The sequence below is a fragment of the Meriones unguiculatus genome, chromosome 5 (genome assembly GCF_030254825.1).
Source record: "Meriones unguiculatus strain TT.TT164.6M chromosome 5, Bangor_MerUng_6.1, whole genome shotgun sequence".
NCBI classification, from domain to species: domain Eukaryota; kingdom Metazoa; phylum Chordata; class Mammalia; order Rodentia; family Muridae; genus Meriones; species Meriones unguiculatus.
The window spans coordinates 37673038-37678840 of NC_083353.1; the positions used below are offsets into that span (position 1 = coordinate 37673038).

The window sequence follows — 5803 nt, forward strand, 5'->3', positions numbered from 1 at the left end:
CCTTGCCAGGCCACAGAGGAAGAGGCTCCAAGCAGTCCTGATGAGGCTTAACAAGCTATGGGCAGATGGCAGTAGTGAAGAACTTTTTCAGTGGACTGAAAGAAAGGAATAAGGAGGAAGAGGAAAGGAGGGTGTGACTGAGGGAGTTGAGGGAGAGGGCTTCAATTGAGATATGTAATGAATAAATTGTAAAGAAAAATTAAATAAATAAATATTTCAAAACAAAAAAGAAAAATGTGTTGGGCAAATAGAAAAATACAGGGTTCACTTCAACAGCACATATACTAAAATTGGAATGATACAGAGAAGATTAGCATGGCCCTTTTGCAAGGACGACACATAAATTTGTCAAGCATTCCATATTTTTACAAGTAGAGGCAAAATTAGTGGCAAATAGAGAAGAAAGGAACAAAATATTAGAGGCCATCATACAGAGACATGAAGTCACATTCAAACAGATGAAGGAAATGGTGCACAACATAAAAATAGAATTAGAATCAATAAAGAAAACACATAGAAAACTCTGGAGTTGGAGAACTTAAAGAAAAGATCAGGAACCACAAAAGTAAACATCACCAACAGAATACAAGAGATAGAAAGGGGGAATCTCAAGTGCTGAAGATACGTTTGCAGAAATTGATACTTCTCTCAAAGAAAAAGTAAAATCGAAAAAGTCCCAACAACAAAACATCAAAGAAATCAAAGACACCATGCAAAGGCAAAATCTAAGAATAATAGTAATTGATGAAAAAGAAGATTCCAGTCTCGAAGGTCCAGAAAATATCTTCAAGAAAATTATAGAAGAAAATTTTCCCAACTTTAAGAAATAGATGTCCATAAACACAAGAGGCCTACAGAACAACAAACAGACTAGACCAGAAAATAAAATCCTCACATCACATAATAATCAAAACACTAAATATACAGAACAAAGAAAAGATATTAAAAGCAGAAAGGGAAAAAGGCCAAGTTACATATAAAGGTAGACCTATCAAAATCACACCAGACTCTCTCAACAGAAACTATGAAAGTCAAAAGGGCCTGGGCAGAGGTCATACAGACTTTAAGGGACCACAGATGCCAACCCAAACTACAATACCCAGCAAAGTTTTCAATCAACATAGAATGAATAAACAAAATATTCTATGATAAAACTAAATTTAAGCAATTTCTACACAGCAAACCAGTCCTATAGAAGATACTAGAAGGAAAACTCCAATCCAATGAAAACAACTAACCCCAAGAAAACATAAGATACAGATAATGTCCCAACAAAAATTAAAAGAAAATCACAGTAAGACCACCAACTCCACAATAAAAGGAACTAACATTCATTGGTCACTATTATCTATCAACATCAATGGACTCAACTCTCCAATAAAAAAAAATAGTCTAACAGAATGGGTGCAGAAACAGGATCCAATATTCTGCTGCATCCGAGAAATGCATCTTTGAAATAAAGATAAACACTACCTCGGAGTAAAGGGCTGGAAAAATGTTTTCCAAGAAAATGGATCCAGAAAAAAAAAGCTGGGGTAGCTATCATAATATCTAATAAAATAGACTTTCAACCAAAATTAATAAAAAAAGATGAGGAGGGCACTACATTCTCATCAAACAAAAAATTCACCAAGAAGACATCACAACTCTGAACATCTATGCCCCAAATACAAGAGTGCCTACATTCCTATATGAAACATTATTAAACTTAAATCACACAGGATCGATCTCAACACCTTAATAGTGGGAGACTTTAACACCCCACTCTCACCAAAGGACAGATCATCTAGACAGAAGCCAAATATGGAAATAAGGCACTTACAGAGGCCCTAATTCAAATGAACCTAATAGATGTCTACAGAATTTTTCACCCATACTCAAAAGAGTATACCTTCTTTTCAGCCCCTTATGGAACATTCTCCATAGTAGACCATATAGTTGGTCACAAAGCAAGCCTCACCAGATACAATAAGATTGAAATAATTCCCTCTATTCTATCTGACCACCATAGACTAAAGCTGGACCTCAAAAAGAATAGAAATAACATAAAACATAACAGAAATAACACAGATGAAAACTGAACAACTTGCTCCTAAATGACAGCTGGCTCAGGGAAGAAATAAAGAAAGAAATTAAAGACTTCTAGAATTAATTGAAAATGAAATGAAGGTACAACATAGTCTAATTTATGGGACACAATGAAAGCTGTGCTCAGAGGAAAATTCATAGCATTAAATGCCTTCAAGAAGAAATCTGTAACATCTTATACAAGCAACTTAATGGCCAACTGAAAGCCCCAGAAAAAGAGAAGCAGATACACCCAAGAGGAGCAGATGGCTGGAAATAATCAAAATTAAGGCTGAAATCAATCAATCAGAAACAAATAAAACTATTCAAAGAATCAATGAAACCAAAAGCTGGTTCTTTGAGAAAATCAACAAGATAGACAAACCCTTAGCCAAACTAACTAAAAGGCAGAGAGAAACTATCCAAATCAACAATATCAGAAATGAAAGGGGGACATAACTACAGATACAAAAGAAATGCAAACAATCATTAGTTCTTACTCAAAAGCCTATATGTACAAAATTTGAAAATCTAAGAGAAATGGACAATTTTCTTGATAGATTCCATCTGTCAAAATTAAATAAAGATCAGGTAGAAAGATTGAATAGTCCTATATCCCCCAAGGAAATCAAAACAGTCATCAACAGTCTTCTTTCCAAAAAAAACCCTGGACCAGATGGTTTCAGTGCAGAATTCTACCAGATCTTCAAAGAAGTGCTAATTCCAATTCTCTTCAAACTATTCCACAAAATAGAAACAGATGAATATTACCAAACTAATTCTATGAAGCCACAGTCCCATTGATACCTAAACCTCACAAAGACCCAACAAAGAAAGAGAATTTCAGACCTATTTCTCTTATGAACATTGATGCAAAAATACTCAATAAAATACTTGCAAATCGAATCAAAGAACATATCAAAGATAACATCCACCATGACCAAGTAGGCTTCATCGCTGGCATGCAAGGGTGGTTCAATATACGGAAATCCATCTATGTAATCCACCATATAAACAAACTGAAGGAGAAAAACCACATGATCATCTTCTTAGATGCCAAAAAAGCATTTGGCAAAGTCCAACATCCATTCATGTTTAAAGTCTTGCAGAGAACAGATGTATCTGTTCTAAACAAGGCGTGTATCTAAACATAGTAAAGGCAATATACAGCAAGCCTATAGCCAACATCAAACTCAATGGAGAGAATCTGAAATCAATCCCACTGAAATCAGGGACAAGGCAAAGTTGCCCACTCTCTCCATATCTCTTCAACATAGTACTTGAAGTCCTAGCCAGAGCAATAAGACAACTAAAGAAGATCAAGTGGATACAAATCAGAAAGGAAGAGGTCAAAGTTTCACTATTCACAGATGATATAATAGTAAACATAAGTGAGCCCAAAAATTCAACCAGAGAACTCCTTCAGGTGATAAACACCTTCAGTAAAGTGGCTGAATACAAAATTAACTAAAAAAAAAAAAATAATCAGAAGCCCTCCTGTATGCCCAAGACAAAAGGGCTGAGAAAGAAATCAGGGAAACAACACCCTTCACAATAGCCACTAATAACTTAAAGTACCTTGGGGTGACTTTCACCAAGCAGGTGAAAGACCTGTTTGAAAAAAAAAATTTCAAGTCTCTGAAGAAAGAAATTGAAGAAGATGGAAAGATCTCCCATGCTCATGGATCGGTAGGATTATAGGATTAACATAGTAAAAGTGGCCATCCTGCCAAAAGCAATCTACAGATTCAATGCAATTCCCATCAAAATACCAATACAATTCTTCACAGACCTTGAAAGAAAAATTCTCAACTTCATATAGAGAAACAAAAAACCAGGATCTTCAAAACGATTCTGTACAACAGATCATCTAGAGGTATCTATAGCCCGGATCTCAAGCTGTACTACAGAGCAATAGTAATAAAAACTGCATGGTATTCACATAGAAACAGAAAGGTGAATCAATAGAACCGAAAAAAAGACCCAGACATCTATGGATACTTGATTTTGGACAAAGAAGCCAAAACTATTCATTGGAAAAAAGACAGCATCTTCAACAAATGGTGCTGGTCTAACTGGATGTCTACGTGGAGAAAACTGAAAATAAATCCATAGTTATCACACTGCACAAAACTAATGTCCAAGTGGATCAAAGACCTCAACATAAAACCAGATACACTAAATTGGTTAGAGGAAAAACCGGGAAGAGCCTGAATTCATTGGCACAGGAGACAACTTCTTGAACAGAACACCAACAGCACCTGCTCTAAGAGCAACAATCAATAAATGGGACCTCATGAAACTGAAAAGCTTCTGTAAAGCAAAAGACATTTTGTTTGTCAGAAGAAAATGACACTAAAGAAGTTAAAAAGCAATAAATGAAGCAATCCAATTAAAAAATAGGGTACAGAGCTAAACAGAGAATTCTCTGTAGAGGAATATAGAATGGCAGAGAAACACCTAAAGAGATGCACAACGTCCTTAGCCAGCAGAGATATGCAAATCAAAACGACCCTGAGATTTTACCTTACAACCATCAGAATGGCAAAGGTTAAAAACTCAAGTGACAACTCATGCTGGAGAGGTCGTGGAGGATTGGGAACCCTCCTCCATTGCTGGTGGGAATATAAACTTGTACAAACACTTTGGAAATCAATCTGGTGCTTTCTCAGACAATTAAGAATAGTGATTCCTCAAGATCCAGCTATACCACTTCTAGGCATAAAAGAAGCTCAAGTACAGAACAAGGACATTTGCTCAACTATATTTATAGCAGCTTTATTCATAATATCCAGAACCTGGAAACAACCCAGATGTCTCGTAGCTGAGGAATGGATACAGAAATTGTGGTACTTTTACACAGTGGAATACTACTCAGCAATAAAAAAACAAGGAAATCATAAAATTTGCAGGCAAATGGTGGGATCTAGAAAAGATCATCCTGAGTGAAGTATCCCAGGAGCAGAAAGACACAAGGCATATACTCACTTATATAGACCTATAAGATAGGGTAAACATACTAAAATATGTGCACCTACAGAAAATAAACAAGAAAGATGACCCAGAGTAAGATGATCAATCCTCACTTAGAAAGACAAATGAGATGGACATGGGAAGTAGGAGAAAACAAGTAACAGGACAGGAGCCTACTGCAGAGGGCCTCTGAAAGACTCTACCTAGCAGTGTTTCAAAGCAGATGTGGAGACTTCTAACCAAACCTTCCGTAGAGTGCAGGGAATCATATGATAAAAGAGGGGATTAATATGACCAGGAGAGGACAGGAGCTCCACAAGGACAAAATGTATCAGGGCATGGGGTCCCTCTATGAGACTGTTTATCCAACCAAGGACCATGGATATAACCTAGAACTCCTGCTTGGATGTAGCCCATGGTAGCTCAGTAACTAAGTGGGTACCCTAGTAAGAGGAACAGGAACTATTTCTGACATGAACTCAATGACTGGCTCCTTTACCTCACCCTCCCTGCCCCCTGAGGGAGGAACAATATTACTAGGCCACAGAGGAGGACTTGGCATCCAGTCCTAAAGATACCTGATAAGCTAGGGTCAGATGGAAGGGGAGGAGAACTCCCCTAGCAGTGGACTTGTAAATGGGCAGGGAGGAGATGAGGGAGGGTGGGTGGGATTGGGAGGGAATGAGGGAGGAGGCTACGGCTGGGATACAAAGTAAATAACCTGTGATTAATATAAAAAAATAAAAATTAATAATAAAAAATA

At 37.0% G+C, this 5803-nt stretch overlaps 1 non-coding gene across 1 annotated transcript; it reads left to right on the forward strand.

Moving 5' to 3' along the window:
- The first annotated feature begins 262 nt into the window (after positions 1-262).
- LOC132654391 (U6 spliceosomal RNA) lies at positions 263-367 on the forward strand. Its single transcript, XR_009592047.1, has one exon. It is a non-coding gene; the product is annotated as a U6 spliceosomal RNA (small nuclear RNA).
- Positions 368-5803: the final 5436 nt, after the last annotated feature.